Below are 17,212 nucleotides of genomic sequence, written 5' to 3'. Positions count from 1 at the left end.
GATTAGGTAGATAAATAGGCGGATAGATGATAGAGATAAATGATTGATAGATATAGATGAGAGAGAGAGAGAGAGAGAGATGATAAACAACGGTAGGTAGATAGATAGATGATAGGTGGGTCTATCTATCTATCATGTACCATCACCTACCCATTACCTACCATTGAACTTCACCCCATTGGTCTGAGGTCTCTGTTTGCTTGGAAAAGCAAGAACATCAGGAATGTCACCGGAGGAAGGGAAGAGAGATGTTGGGAAACGTCCATCTCCTGTTCTATGGGATGCGAAGGAAGAGTCCCGAAGGAATTCCCTGGCCCTCTTGTTCCCACTGAACAGAAGAGCTCAGCTCATCGACAGAGTCTCAGAGGCAGCTCATCCAGCAAGCATTGTCCCAAACTTCATTACGTTTTTTTACCTATAGTTTTCGACTGGCTGGTTTCCATTTTTCTTTCTTAACAGCATATTAAGGAACATCTGATTGGTCACTGCTCCCTGACCCTGACTCTGGAGATAGGAGAATGGAAAGAGAGCTAGAGCACAGAAATATGTTCATGATTATGGGACGGGATGAATGCTTAAGACTATCTTTTTATTAGTATGTTCTTATTCATCAGAATGTATTCATAGGATGTTCTTCCGATTCAAGAGCATACTCGAGAATACATATATACATGAAAGAAAGTGTTCTTTGAGACTACATTCCTGGTGTATACATTATCTGTCAATAGGCTTCTAATAAGCATTCATCAGTGAGAAGAATACATTCGTGGGAAGACTCTATGAAGAAGAAATAATCTCATTCACGGACACATTCACATGAATGCATTTCTCTTATGTCCCATCAGTTTGTCCCCTTTTTGCCTTCGGCTACAGCAGCGGGGAGCCGCTACCAATAAATTGGGCTCTTATGAAGATAACCTGAAAGTAATTACCCCAAAGAGTGAAGAGAAACACATTCTGACGACGAGTTATTCAGCAGATTGACCCCTCCGTGAAACGATTTTGTCTGGTGGCCTGGTTATAAGCACGTGGGACTTGCTGCCACAGGACCTGCCGTGCCTGGAAGAGATGAGCCCAAAGTAGAGACTGGGGACAGTGGGCCAGAGGGAGAAATGGCAAAGTCTCAGGGGTCTGAAATCAGGGAAAGAGGGAAAAGTAAGCCGAATCAGGAGGGATCGATGGCTGGCACCACCCAGGGATGTTCTACGCTGAAGCCCCGACCCACCAAGGCATCCTGTGAGCAGGTCACGTCCAGGGGACACCCCAGGACACAGTGACACTGGAGCCCCCTCCCCACATCCACATCCCCAGTAGCGTAGGGAAGATCTACAGTCCTGCCTCAAACACCCAGCTGAGGAAAGGAGGGAAGGAGACTGCCTCGAGTCCAAACATGACCTCACTGCCTTAGTCACTCCGTAATCAGGAGAGCAGACCAGAGACAGATGACTCCCACCCTTCTGCTACCAACTGTGACCATTTGGCTACTGATGTTTTGTTTTGTGTTGTTTTAATTTAGAAAGAGGGAGAGAGAGAGAGAGCAGGTGGGGAAGAGGGGCAGAGGGCTCAGCATGGAGCCTGACATGAGACCCAATCCCACGACCCTGGGATCATGACCTGAGCCAAACTTAAGAGTTGGATGTTCAACCGACTGAGCCACCCAGGCGTCCCTAGTTACTGACTTTTTTGACTGGACTAACTTTTGGGTTTTCAGCCAACCTCACTCACGGAGGCTAACATGACACACAGTATTAGGCAAATAGAACGGGATGGAATGAGTTCATTCTGTGAGCCTACTACACAAGCTTATCTGGAACCTTTCTGATTCCACCACAATGCCACTTACTTCTCTAAATATGAGAGACGTTTCTGAAAGCAGACTATGAATTACTGCTCTTCATGGCCCTTCCATTGTTACATGTTACAATCGCCCTCTTTCCTTCCAAGTCTGGGCTATCAACATTTAAATGAATTTGAGATGATTTGATCACATTACACGATTTTCATGCAGATCATCTGCTGAGTTGGAAGTTAAAACTGTCTTTTCTATCCCACAGGTAGCCATAAATAAGTAGAGGCATATTTTTTAAATTATAGGACTTGACATTGTCTTTCTTGTGGGTTTTCTTTGCCAAGGTGCTCCTTGGAATTTCGGGGGAAAGCCAGTTTTCAAGAGGCATTATTCATGTTTATGTGAGATCATGAAATTGTGAAGATGCTTTGGCAACTATATCAAAAACCTATCAAAATAACCAAGCGGGCACTATGCACCCACACCACACTTCCCTACACACCATCACCACATCAGCTCTGTGAGGCCACGTGCACAGTTTCACACAACCGTTAAGCAATGAATGGCTCCTGCCGAGATCAATGTGTTCTTGGAAAGATTAAGTGTATATCAGCATTGCCGTTTTCATTCCAAGCTGGTTTCCATATTTGCAAACATGGCTTATGCGTCGGTAGTGAAAGTGGCAAGTAATCTAAGGTGGTTAGACTGGTTCCGTGTGTATCTATCTCTGGCCAAATCAACCAGCAGTAACTTTTCACTGTATTTGCACCAACTCTTTATTCTTTCTCGCTTCAGGATATAACCGATCAAGTCCCGGTTAAGATTGAACTCTTAAATACTCGGTCTAAATTACACTGGAGTAGGTTCGTTTGAAATTTATTCTCATATGTGTTCATGTTCAATAACTGCCATGTTAGTTTTAAGAAATATAAATTCTCAGACGTGACATGATGTGAAATAGTCTGCGTAGAAAACGATCTTAACCACAGGAATACCTATTTGTCTTTATAGTACCTGTAGAAAAAGGGGTTATTACTAAGTTTCTGACCAAAAAGCTGATTATCCTATATTATAGGATATTATAGCTCATTATATTATCCCATAATGTAGAGTATGCATCAAATATTTACACGGGTTGCATAAAGCAATGTATAGTCACGTGCATTTAACGTCTGGTCAAAATAAGTCACTTCAAATTAAAAATCCATCCAGGTGTATGGCTGGGACCGAAAAAAGATGACTTTCCTTAAGTCCTGGGTTTCTAAAAACAGTATTAGAAGTTTGAGATGCATCCCGAAGCTTAATCTGAACTTTATTAAATGAAATAAGTGTGCCATAAACAGAAAGTATCGGATGTTTGTTGGGGTCTCAAAGGCAGCTGGTAGGTCCACACGCGTGTGGATTTTCTACCCGCGTTTCCTATTCATTCACCACGTAGTATGTATGGCTATGAAAGGAAAGCTCTTTGTCTCCCTGCCTTAAACGCTTTTGTCTGTTTACTCATTGATGGATGAATATAGCTATTTTCACTGACTTGTAACTATAACGACTCTGTCCACTGTTTGCACCAGTAGAATGCACCTGCTTAGAAAGAAATTCCATCTACAAGGAAGTACTTTATCTTCCTTTTTTTTGATATTCGCTTTGGTGAAGGACAATTCTTTTTTTTTTAAAGAAAGGGATAGCTCTCATAGAAATGCAAAATGGACATGTGGAAGAATTTTTATTTATATCGTTAGCTAATGGAGGAGCCAGCAAGGTGTAATAACCAATTTAAAACAGAATCCAAAGATCAGGCAATATAAAAGGCTATTAAGAATGCTGAAAGGAATTTGCTTAAGAGATGTAAAGCCGGCTGCTTTCACACGGGCGGGGGGTGGGGGGGGGTGGGGGTGGGGGAGGGGGGGATCCATTGCTTTTCCACCTGACAACTCCTTTGCTTGTCTGTGAACAAGAATCATTTGCTTGGCTCTACATTATCTACAGTTCACAGAGTGTGGGGATAGTTCCAAAGCCTGGAGAGGAGGAGGGAGCTCTGAAGGAGGTGCGCTCAGGATACTCGGTTCAAAGTCGTTTATAATTTTTCCTGACACTTTGCTCTTGTAACTATTAATTATCATAGAAGCATAAAGAAATTACGTTGTTTGGCTGCTTAAAGAGGTGATTTAATTCCTAAGGTAAATATCACTCAAATAAATGTGTGTGTGTGTGTGTGTGTGTGTGTGTGTGTGTGTGTTTAAGAGCCGTGTCAGAAATTCAAATAGAAACTGATCTTTTCAAGGACTACACCTCCAATGTATCTCACACATTTAAAGTTTGTATCTTTAACAATTCTATTCTCTTTCATTGACATTTTTGTGTTATGAAGTAAAAATTACTATCCGGTGAAACAATAACCACCAGATTGTAAACCTTATCCTTTGGGAAAAAATGGTGAATTAGAGCTAAAATATGCTCTAATATTTTAAAGCATATTTAAAGCTCTAGTTTATTTAAAAAAAATTTTTAACATTTTATTTATTTTTGTGAGACAGAGAGAGAGACAAAACGTGAGCATGGAAGGGGCAGAGAGAGAAGGAGACACAGAATCGGAAGCAGGCTCCAGGCTCCAAGCTGTCAGCACAGAGCCTGACGCGGGGCTCGAGCTCACAGACTGTGAGATCATGACCTGAGCCGAAGTTGGACACTGAACTGACTGAGCCACCCAGGCGCCCGTCTAATTTTCTAGTTTAAACATTTTTTTTTTAACGTTTTTATTTATTTTTGAGACAGAGAGAGACAGAGCATGAACGGGGGAGGGGCAGAGAGAGAGGGAGACACAGAATCGGAAGCAGGCTCCAGGCTCTGAGCCATCAGCCCAGAGCCTGACGCGGGGCTCGAACTCCCGGACCGCGAGATCGTGACCTGGCTGAAGTCGGACGCTTAACCGACTGCGCCACCCAGGCGCCCCTAATTTTCTAGTTTAAAGAAGATGGTTTATCCTAATACATATTTAGGGAAGTTACAGATGGTATGCAAGTAAGTATCACTTTTCTGATTTGATTAGGCCATGTTGATTCATACACACGGAAATACACCTGCATTTTTATTATCAGTGACCAGATGAGCATCTGTATCACTGATGTATCTAATCTCACAGATCTATTCCCACTGCGAATCCTCAATGACCCTCTAGGTTTTCTGTGAACTGAATATGATGAATGACCTTCTTGGCCATTTACCTTTAATGTGGGAATATATTGCCAAGCTCTGAAAATTCTTTTTTTAATGTTTGTTTGTTTGTTTGTTTGTTTGTTTTCAGAGAGAGAGAGAGAGAGAGAGAGAATGAGCAGGGGAGGGGCAGAAAGAGAGGAGGACAGAGGATCTGAAGCGGGCTCTGTCCTGACAGCAGAGAGCCTGGTGCGAGGGGCTCGAACTCATGAACTGTGAGATCACGACCTGAACCAAAGTCCAACACCTAACTGACTGAGCCCCCCAGGCGCCCCATGAAAACCCTTTGAACTGCAGCCCGTACTGTGAAGGTGGGGTCTCATGCGCAGGTTCCCCAAAGCTATGGGGTTGATTAATGTCTCTGAGCCCCCACAATCCATGTTTAAAATGGACTTTATTACAGAATCATCCTCATGGACTGCTGTGCCATTAAATGAGATAATCCATGTTAGAAGGTGAAGGGGACCTGAGCAAGTCTCCCCAAAATGGGCCACTGTGGCCTATGATTTACTTAGTACTGAAGGCAATCAAGACCCAGCAGATTCAAGAACAATATTTACCCATCCCCTAAACTACCTAGAAGAATTTAGATAGGGGGTCTGACCCAGCAAGAGAACTATGACCAAGAGATACATTTTTTATCTGAATGACCTATCTGTATGGTGGGACAAACATCGAATTACCAGCCGTCTGGTCTCCTTATCATCCTGAGTCACTGCCTCCCCTTGGAAGCACCAAGCCCCCCTCCCATTCCTTATTCAAGATGGCCCACAAGCCTCAATTGCCCAGTAGTCCTTGGGTCTCACTGTCTTTGTGGGGTCCCCATTCCTCTGTAATTTAAATTTGGTATTCCCCTGTTAATCTGTCCTCTGTTACTTTGGTTGTAAGACCAGCCAAAGAACCTGGAAGGATAGAATGATGATTTTTCCTCCAAAACACAGGTTTTCAAAGGGTTTGACATTCATCATTTAAGTATCGTTATTGTCATTATTATCATTGTCCTCCCAGCTAAGAGACTGAATATAGAAACTCTCAAAGACCAGACCAGAAGAGACAATGGAACTCTGCCCCACGACCTCTGCACACCGCATGGCCTGCTTCTAACCCTAATATGCCTTCCCAACCATCCACAGAAGATGCCTCCTTCGGCTTAGCGGGCGTCTAGCTTTTCCATGCTAACGACCTCCGATCACACCTACCTAGAACCTCATTTGTTTCCACTACAAAGTTTTCCCATTCTCCCACTTCCTTTGAGTGTCTGCCTAGCACAAGCGAGGGTGGTTGACCTTCTTGCTCCAGCGAGGCTGTCTTTGGTTGTTCCCATTGGGGTGATGGGTCTCGGACGAATTTGCTGGCGTCTGTTTCTTTTAGCCAGATGGCTGGCCCCTTCCTGCCTGGGGCCATGTCTCATTTACTTTCGCACTTGCCAAATCACCACTCGATACAATTTGCTGAATGATAGAACACATACACTATTGCAAGTCCAAAACTCTACGTTTTCAAGTCCTTTTAGTTCCTGAGCTAGGAGTCAAGGGGCAACTGGCCTGTTCTACCTAACAGAGGTGAAAAGAAGAGAAAAGGAAGAAAGAAAATAGAAAAGTAAAAGATTTGTTCTGGGGATGGAATGGATGGAAGGGGGTGGTCAACGGGTCTGTGACTTGCTAGCTGGACTCTGGGTGAGGTGGGGCCAGGTTTTATGGGGCCAGCGGCTCAAGCCCTTTGGGGTCTTCTGGAAGGCAAACAGTGAAGATTTAGGTGCAAGCCTTGGAAGAGGCTGGCACAAATAGGTGCCTCCGCCTTAGGCCCCCTTCCAGGGGAATCTGTCTCTGCATCTGCCGATGGCACAGGTGCGTGTTGCAAACACAACGTGCCCCTCGTGGCTGACTGAGCTTTGGGGTTAGGAACTGTGAAAAGTGAAACTGAGGCATATTAAGACTTTCAAGAGTTCGCGTGAGCAAAGATCAATTCGAATCGGAAGGCGCTGAGTGTAGCAGGCAGGAAGGAGCTTCGTGGAGCTTTCGTGGAGCAACGAAAGACTTTTATGGGCAGAAGGCAACAGAAACAAGGGAGGTCTACCCTGCAAACAAGGAGGTTGGCTCTCGTACGTTGACTTTTCTTTAGGGGATGACAGGGGTACACCAGGTCGTTGACCTGACTCATGCAGATCGGGTGCCTCCTGACTGGCTGGGTTAAGATCCCGTTTCTGGGAGAGACGACATTGTATTTAAGTGTCGCTTTGCTGACCCAGGGCTTAGAATAAACAAGCCATCCATCTTGGACCTCTTGTCTTATTTTTAACGGAACACAGTGAAGAAATCTGGGACCCTGCTGAAAATATCCTGGGGGGGGGGGTGGGGGTAAGAAAAGGAGCCCTACCATGAGCCGAAGGTGACAGCTTGTTGTTGTCCCCTCTTTTTGTGACGCTGTATTTAGAGTTAAGGTCCCATCGCGCCTTTTTATTCATCTAGACCTCTCATTGCACCTTACACAATGTCTTGCAGGCAATATGCAAAAGTGTCCTTGGGTTATCTCAAACACGGAATATTCATCTGTGGCCTAGGGAGAAGTATGAGGCGTTGGGAAATTAAATGAAGCTCCTGTGAATCCCATGCCTAACTTGCAATTGTTCTAGCCGGCCTTATCCTTGCTTCTTCCCTGTTTATAACAACAATTCTGGAGCTCAGCTGTGAGGTTGTCACCTGCTTTGGGAGATGTTTGTTTTCCTTTGTATCAACTGGGTTGTTTAATTACTTCGGTACTAAGTCCACAAAGGCAATTCTTTGGGATAATAAAGAGATGCACAGGAGACCCAAGAAGAGCGAGGAGACCCAAGAAAGAGATCTTTTTAAAATGCCATTGTTTTGCTTAGGGTGTTATCTCTGGTCTTAATTGCTCAGGAATAGATACGAAACACACAAGCTAGGGGACTTCTAGGAATTAAGTTGAGCTGTTTCTACACCAAACCTGTTAGCTGCAAAGACTAAGATAAGGTTTCCATTATACCATATTTTTTGCATTAAAGCTTTTTACCTCAAATCTTCTCAGAATGGCATATAAAAAATAAAATAGAACTGATAAGCGTGTAGTGATGAGCCAAGTCCCCCAAGCTCTTAAGTTCCTACCCTCTGTTCCTCTAGCCAGATGTACCCATTGTTGCAGGTATGTGTGTTTCCCTGGAAAATTCCACATTGTTTATGTAGAGCACGCCCTTCCAGGTTATTTGGCTTGACTCTGTTTGCTCTGAGCCTTTTAACTATGAATGCTTTAGGTGACTGAAGCAATGCTAAGTAATTCTCGTCTATACACATGCAAATAAATTCTTTCCGGTCCGAGGATTCCCCCCCTCCCTTCCCTCATTCCGGTAAAGGGGAGCAAAATGGATTACCCCAAAAACATCCCTCCCTCCGTGGCATAAGGTTTCCGTTGAACTGATTAGTTTTAAGAAACTGCAGGCACAGGAGAAACAGACACTGAAAACTGAGTACAAGTTATCTTTTGGTAGAAGGTTCTTCTGTTTAATAAGGGAAATCTTTTGTGAGCCTGTCTCCTCTCCGTACTAGCAAGAGGGGGATCAAATCTCTCGAAACTCTTCTCAATGGAGAAGGGACTGACGAAAATCTGCGAAACAACCTTACCCTCATTTACTGTGCTTTGCCCGATAACCTCTCAGAACTGGCCTCCCCGCCACCCAGAATCGTTCTTGTGTCTTTCTCTAAAGATGGCGTTTAAGGCGGTGGCTTGGGCCATTTGGGGGACTTGCTCAGTTTTCCTGGGTCTCGCCCATGCATACGGTAGGGACACGCGTCATGAAACCTCTGCTTTTGTCTTTCTCCTTATTTTTGTTTTCCTCGGTCTTTTATTTGGGGGCAGGAGGCGGTTCTCAGTCAAGAACCTAGAATGGTAGAGGAAAAACGATTATTTTCCCCTTGCCTACCGTGCAAAGGCCAGTTCTGCCTCCATCAGCAAATTCATTTCAAAATTCCTGACGTACGAACGTGTCTATTTTTTGATTCTCCTTCGAGCCAGTTGCATCGTCTGCCTACTTGACTCATTAATAACGAGTTCAAGAAAATCTCGAACACGTATTGATTTTATGCACTAGACATGGGAGTTTACCCTTTTCCCTTTCTTCTTTTTTAAATCATCCTTTAAAACCATTTTATACTACGTTCCGCTGAGGTCTTGGAGGGATTACGTATGCGGCTTTAAAGAATTCTTTTCACTATTTCTTAATTTTTTTTTCTTTAGAAAATTTTGAGTCTTCTCTCCTAATTTCTGAGACCTTTCTTTTTAGTAATTAACCCGGAGTTAACCAAACGCAAGGTTAAGAGCACAATCGTTCAGACTTTAGACACCAGAGGAAGCGTGGGTGTCCCCAGGACCACCCTCACTTTAGGACAGATGGTTACAAATTTGGAAGCCCCCATGACCACCTCCAGGCTTGATAAGCCACTAGAATGACTTACAGAATTTAGGAAAGCACTATACTTAAGGTAAAGTTTTCTTGTAGTAAATAGATACAAATTAAAATCATCCAAGGAAGAGATGCCCAGGGCAGAGTCTGAGACAGTTCAAATGCCGACCTTCCCATGATGCCATGATTCTAGAGCTTCCATGGGGCTGTGGATGGAAACACCACATCACAGCCACAATAAGTGTCACCAACCAGGGTGGTCTCTCGAACTCTGAGGCCAGAAGTTATTATTATTATTATTATTTTGAGAGAGAGAGAGCACACTAGCAGGGGAGGGGCAGAGAGAGAGAGAGAGAGAGAGAGAAAAGGAGAATCCCAAGCAGGCCCCACACTGTCAGCGCAGAGCCCGACATGGGGTTAGAAGCCAACCACAGATCAGGATCTGAGCCAAAAGCAAGAGTTGGACACTCAACTCACTGAGCCATCCAGGCGCCCCAGCCTCGAGCTTTTATTGAGGCCTCAGTACTTCGGCATGATTGACTCGTTGCCCATTGATTCAAACTAAGCCTCAGGCCCATCTGGTCAGGCTCATCACCCGGAATCACCTTGTCAGCAAAGACCATCAGATGTGGCTTCCAGCGTCCGTTGCCGAAGAGCAAAACAGTCTCATCGCTCGGTCAGTGATTAGAGCGTAGAATGAAGCTGGGAGCAAAGGCCAGACCTGTCTTCAAGAGAGGCCAAATTCCTTACCACACATTTGGGCTGTGTACTTTTGTAACTTTTGGTAATAAACTTGAGTCTGTTCTTCTCATCTCCGGTCCTCTGGAATCCCAGAACGTGAGATGAGAGAACTCCAGTGCCCTTTTGATCCTTTCCTGCCTCCCTCTCCCCACGCGTCCAACCTCCCCAGCTATGCCTTAGCTTTTACACAAAGTTGAGTCTATTTTATGAGTATGAGGTGAGTTTTTCTTTTGATCCCAACGAATTCATCAGCATTTAAACTACGCGTAAACGTTCTTTGCTGCAGAGCCTCATCAAATACTTCTGTGTTGACCCCACATCAGGATCCCCGGGCCACTGAGGGAAAAACACCTTCCAGCACTAAGGTAGGGTAGGTCTCCACATTTTCCACCACCCACTGAAAATCAAGCCTCGTTTTCCTTTGCCTCCCATTTGGACCACAGTTTTCTCCTTCAGCTTTTGTTCCTCCGGGGCTTCTGATCGTTATTTTTTTCTCCCCTTGTCGACAAAGATTATTGTGTCTTCAACACATCGTCAAAAACATCCAGCCTCTCAATCCCATTTTCTGCTGTGTGTTATCCACTTAGGTTTTAAAGCTGCCTTTCCAGGGGCCCACCCACCGAATCTTCAAGGAGCTTTGTGGTTTTGAAATTTTCTGAGAACTTGGATTATTTCAACACATGTTTTTGTTCTCGTTTTGTTTTGGTTTTCATGTATTCTTCTCAGAGGTGGATACGTAAGGGTAGGGTGGCGCTTTGTGGTGATAGGGTTGTCAGAACACAAGAAGCGTGGGGATCCCTCAGTCTGCACTGGTATCGAGGAGTACACGGCTTAGAAAAAGTTCAACGTTGTCACTGCCTAAAGTGATCTCATATCTTCCGATCTGGACTTTTTCTTGTTTTTGTTGACCATGAGAGAACCCGAGCAATTCATTCAACTTTATCTTGAAGCTCAACTATTGCATTCCTGTTTAAAACTATCTCCCAAGTGTGATTTCAATTCCCTCATTTTTTTCTCACTTTCTTCTTATCTCTTTCGGTGAGAAGATTTTACATATGCAATCTTTTCTTGAGTCACCTGGAGGATGCTAATTACAGTTTTTAATAAAATAATTATTTCCGTTGCCTGAATTATTGATTTTTCCTTAGGGGACTGGTTTTTTTACTCTCCCTATTTTGGTATTTCTCTTACATATTTCCTGCATATTTCTGATGATCTCTGGTCGCACATCTATTTTCAAAAGCAAGGATTAGAGATCACATTGAAAAGAGAGGGCTTGGGGCGCCTGGGTGGTGCAGTCGGTTAAGCGTCCGACTTCAGCCAGGTCACGATCTCGCGGTCCGTGAGTTCGAGCCCCGCGTTGGGCTCTGGGCTGCTGGCTCGGAGCCTGGAACCTGTTTCCGATTCTGTGTCTCCCTCTCTCTCTGCCCCTCCCCCGTTCATGCTCTGTCTCTCTCTGTCCCAAAAATAAATAAACGTTGAAAAGAAAAGAGAGGGCTTGAGGTTACGTTTGCCCGGCATAACACGAGATTGAAATGGGATGGGGCGAGGGACCGATGTGGGTAGTGGGGAGAAATGGTCCCCAAGACCCCCAGCCCAGAGTTGCCACTGAGCGATGATAAGGGAGGCGGCTTGGATGACTTGTGCCAGAGGAAAATGTTTTCCCAAGAATTCTCTCCCCGAGGTAGAAGTTGGCCTGGAAACTCTGTTGATGGGGGCTGGGCATAGCAATGATCCGGTTTGCTTTCACTTCTGTAACTGAGATATCGCTCCTTTGGAAGCCCCCCTGCCTGTCGTTTTTGTCATAGGAATAGGTTCACGCAGAAGGGGAAGATACACACCTGTATCTGTTCTGCCATTTTCCACCAGATTATTCAGCGATGGCCCCAGAGTGTGTGGATTTTTCATAAGCTAGATTTTACTTGGACTGTAAACAAGGTAAACTTAGGTCTATGTTTGAAGATACCATTTCGTATTTTTCTAAACAGAAATTTCCAAGTTCGCACTTTTCCAAAGCCTAGATATTAACAAGGGATCCCACAACTCTTGCGCAGGTCTGTCTCATTGAATCATCCCGAGGGGTTCTGTGACCTCTGCGTCCCTTGTCCCTTTCCTACTTTTTTGTGCCCTGCCCTCTGCTTGAGGCTGACCTGTGTGGAAGACAGCATTGAGTCCCCGTGTCCTCTGGCCAGGGGCCAGCTCTGGTGGGAGAATAGAGACAGGGCGGGAGAAGTCAAGCTGTCTGTCTTCCTGGTTCCTTTTCAGTGTGTCCCAGCCTAGGTCCCAAGACAAGAGCTCACGGTCGCTCTCGAGGTGGCCTGTTCTACCTTCCAAATTCTGGTGATCTCTTTCTTGCCATGTGCCTTCCGAACTGGGGGTGGTTACAGGCCTGCGGCTGCCAGCCCTGGGTCCCTGCACTGTCCTCTGTGGCTCCCCTGAAACCTGCCCACACTTTATAATTAGGCCCTTTAATAAGTAAACACTCCTCGAAGAGCCCTCCCTGGTGGATGCCATCTGTTTCCTATTGTTCACCCGACTCACACAGCAGCCTGGTTCGGGATAAAAAAAATACCATTTTTCTGCACAAGGAGAAAGTCGTGCCTTTGGGACCGGCTGGGTGATAGGTGCAACTCCTTCGTGAAATAATCGCAGGGTCTTTGCTCAACGCAGCGTTAGACAATATTCCGGGTGGCCTTGTGTTTATTCAACTTTGGTGACATATCAGTGCTAGTCTAATGCACTCACCGTTCCGTGATAAAGTGATGATCCCCCAAGTATCTCGATATTTAACCAAAGAGCCATCATTTGTACTAATTACAAAATGATTTTTTTTTTTTTTTTTTTTTTTGCCATTTTGTGTTTTCATTTACCTTGTTATAAAATGGCCATACTCAAGATCTGGCAGTCTGAACTGCCTAACAAAGGTAAAGACGATCCTAATTCTTTTTTTGTTCATTTATTTTTTAACTGTTTTAACATTTTTTTTAAGTTTATTTATTTTTGAGAGAAAGAGAGTGGGAGAAGGGACAAAGAGATAGGGGGACAGAGGATCCGAAGAGGGCTCCACGCTGACAGCAGAGAGCCCGATGTGGGGCTCAAACTCCCAAACTTTGAGATTATGACCTGGCTTGAAGTAGGACACTTAACCGACTGAGCCCCCCGGGCACCCCAGGACAGTCCTAATTCTTAAGATCCTTCTCACCATTGTATGATGTTCTATAGAGATTAGATCTCTGCTGATGGCCCCAAGTCAAACAGCAAGCCTAGCTTCCTACCCCAGTGTAATCCATACAACCCCTACCTTATTCTGCTTAGGTTTTCCCCAAAACATTTACAACCACCTGACATTTTGTTTGTTTGTTTGTTTGTTTGTTTGTTTAAGCTTACATGATTCCCCTTAGTGGATATAAGCTTTATGAGGTGAGAGGTTTTGTTTTATTCCCAGATCTATCCCAAATGCTCAGGACCATGTCTAGTGGTCATCATTTCAAAAATACCTGTCGAATGAAAGAATAATTGATGTGACTTTGAAGCTCAGGAAAGAGATCTAAGTCTTTGGAGATGATGGATAGACAGATAGATAGATAGATAGACAGATAAATAGACAGAGAGAAAGAGAGAGATGATTTCATGATTATCAGCAGAGAAACAGTGGCTGAAAAGTCACCGTATATCTGGCCATTCAGAATGTCTGTGAAGGCTAAAGATAGAAGACAGAGGAAAAAGAAGGCTGGAGGGGTCCTGAAAAGGAGGGGCCAGAGAAGAGGGAATCTGGGTGCTAAGTGCTGTCATGGAAAGCAGCATCATAGAGGAAAAGTATTGAGAAGGGAACGGCCATCTAACTTTCAACTGCAGCAGGAAGCCCTGGGAAGATCAAGGGACGCGTCCACTGGGCGAAGCACTGAATCACTGAGTGTTGACTCAGCGCAGTTACAGAGGACTCCAAGATTCTTGCGCCTCGTCCCCCTTCCTTAGGACTGCACGTTAGTGTCGTCATGGGATTGGGGAGGGGCTGGTCTCCATCTGCCTCCCATTTAATGTGTGGCCGACACCGGAGGGTCTTCTGGGTCTGCACACAGGTAAACGAAAGAGAGGCAGGGCTGCCCTGAAATCTTTGGCACCGTGGCTGGTGGATGTGAGCACCACTGGGTTCTGGAAGCAGAAGAATGGGTGAGCCAGAGGGGAAACACACATGAAAAAGAGTGGCAGAAGAGACCCACAGCCACGGCCAAGTAGAGTGAGTGAGAAATAAAAATAAAATTGTGGCGGTGAGCTCTGATGTTTATGAGTGGCTTCTCACGACAGCGAAACTGATTAGTACTCCTTAACTTGCCTGTCTCCTTACTCTGGTGCCTGTTCATAAGCGGGCAATCACTTGGCCAAGTACGAGCCAGGCCAATAGGGGTCGGGGCCACAGAGAGCCCCTGAGAGCCAGCAGTCAGGTGAAAGGGATTTAGCAAAGGGGCCTTAGAAGGAGCAGCCTGTCTAGAGGGAAAACCAGAATCCGGTGAGCAAGTTATTCTAGACCTGCTGAGTCCAGATGCCGTATAGTCTCTTAGGGTTTGGCATCCCTGTCGTCTTCACCCAGATCTCAGATGGCCAGCCACAGTATTGTTCAAGAACCTGAAGAGCGTTCCTAAAACCTCGTTAATCCAGATGGCATCCAACAAGCATATTATAAATAATTTACAAGAGTAGTTAAGATTTGGGAATTTAATCAGAAATTGCAGTTCTTTACTACTCACTCTCCAAGAGTAGAGAAAGCATCTAAGATGTTGGAATACAAACCACTCATAAAAAAGCAGGCCAAGCTGCAATTAACACAAGACAAGTGACTGCCTTCCGTAACTCATGACCCAGTCCAATAGCTAAGGAGGACAGTCATGTTCTGTAGGAATGTACACGATATCTGTACATCGAAATCTGATGCTGTTGCTTAGACACTGTTTTGTCTGACTTACATGACACAACTTTTATGGTGCCATTTTATTTTCTTATAAGTAGACAGTGGCACTAGCTAGAAACTATAAATAATCTGCTCATTAATTCATCAGTGCCAAGATTTTTGGAAGCCTCATATAAAAGTACTCTAGGTTTCGTTATATCCGCATAAAGAGTGGGCATATCCACCAAAAGTGTATTTTCTTGACTGCATCAAAAAAATATGGCATCAGAAAGATATAATCATAAAGCGTCCGGGATTTCAGAACCTGCATGCAATTTTGCATTTAATTTAACCTAGCTTTTGCGTTACCCAAAAATGAATCTCGGATTTTAGGTTTCGGTCTAGAATGGAAATGATAAGGCTAACTCGGAAATGACGATTCACCTTCATGAATTTGGAGAGAAACTTCTCTATATCGCAAAGTGGCTCAGAAGTTTGGTACTTATCCACGGCATTTAGGCCGTGTAATTTATCAAAATAAATAATTTAGGACAACAGATGTCACAAACAATAATGAATCACATTTTATTATTGTTACTAGACGTAAGTTGTTGCTGTTGCCTGGATTCTTTGATCAGGCTCACTCGTTAGCTTCCTTCCTCGTCACCGTCAGATTCTCAGGGGCTTGAGCCCCACAGACTTCCCTGCAATCCCTGCGGTGTGATATCAGTGTAAGAGCTCCCACGGAGTGACCCACAGTGCTAGGGAAGGCATCCGGGTTCTCTTCCCCCTGATGGTCCTAGAGGTTCAAGGGAGACCTCTCCATGTGATGCTGCACTGGCCTGGAAGAGGGGCAATGAGGTCTTGTCCCCCCCCGGATGCAATCTGTCTCGGTCTCTTTGGTACAGGACACGCCTCACCTCGGACAGCTTCAGGACAGCTTCACCTCGGTGTTCTAGGATTTTCTCAGCGGTGTCTCGATCATGAATGGTTCTTGAGCGATCACGAATGGTTCTTCTCGGGAAGGGGGGGGGGGCAAGTGAAGCACGACTCACGTGCCCCTCTTGGCGACGTAACTCTCCTGGCAGTTATTAAAAATAAGTCTCCAGAAAGGGGACAGTCGTGACTCTCATAAACGCATACAACAAACACGTGTTAAAGATCTTACTTCACTCACGAATTAAATGAAATAACCAAGCATCGGGCACACTTGAGGGCAAAACAGGATTTTTTCCCACGGGAGGGTCTCTCCCTCTGGGCAGAGTTCATTTGCACGGCCAGAGGCAAGAATTATTCTGCCCTGTTGATCATCACCTACAATTTGCAGAGTTGTAAATTATAAAGTAGCTCCTATTTTGAGAGTCAGCGGCTGATGACCCCGAAAGGCGTGCTTTGCAGCGAATGCATCCTGTTCTGAGGCACACCTTTTTGAGGCACACGTTTTCCCCCTGGAGCCCCCCTCACAGGAATGCTCCCGAGTCAAGCCAATCGTGATGCCACGCGGAATCTGCTGGCCTGTGTCTGCTTCGCGCCCTGCAGCCCTTGGCTGAGCTATCAGAAGGTGGCCAAACCAGGAGTGAGCTGGTCTCTGAGAGGGTCTTGTCTGCCTGTCCTCTGTGCTTTAAGGATGATGGGTTGGTGCCTGCAGAATGTGAAGCCTTCCACAGAGACCCTCTACAATCTGCCAGGAGCCCCTGGGGTCCCTTTCGACGGCAGATGTTTGAAGAATTCCAGATGGCACATCAGAAGAGCTCCTGCTGCAGGACTGGTCACTGGTATGGAAGAAAAACTCTAATTCCATTAGGTAGCAATTTCTTGAAGGAAGGCACCACGCCGTCCCTCCCCATGTAACATCCTCACACAGAGCAAGAGACGACAGCCTGGGGGCGCCTGGGTGGCTCCGTTGGTTGAGCATCTTGGGTTTCGGCTCAGGGCACGATCTCACGGTTGGTGGGTTCGAGCCCTGCGTCTTGGGATTCTCTCTCCCTCTCTCTTTGCCCATTCCCTGCTCCCTCTCTCTCTCAAAATACACAAATAAACATTGGAAAAAAGAGAGAGATGGCAGACTGGATTTGACCGCGCAGAGGGTATTCACAGGCACGGACTGTTACGCGGGCACAGCATAGATGTGAACTCTACAGGCCACGGTGTATGAAGTGTTCACGCTCAGGCA

This window comes from Leopardus geoffroyi, chromosome D4 (assembly GCF_018350155.1).
Source record: "Leopardus geoffroyi isolate Oge1 chromosome D4, O.geoffroyi_Oge1_pat1.0, whole genome shotgun sequence".
Taxonomy (NCBI): domain Eukaryota; kingdom Metazoa; phylum Chordata; class Mammalia; order Carnivora; family Felidae; genus Leopardus; species Leopardus geoffroyi.
This window is presented reverse-complemented; position numbering follows the sequence as displayed.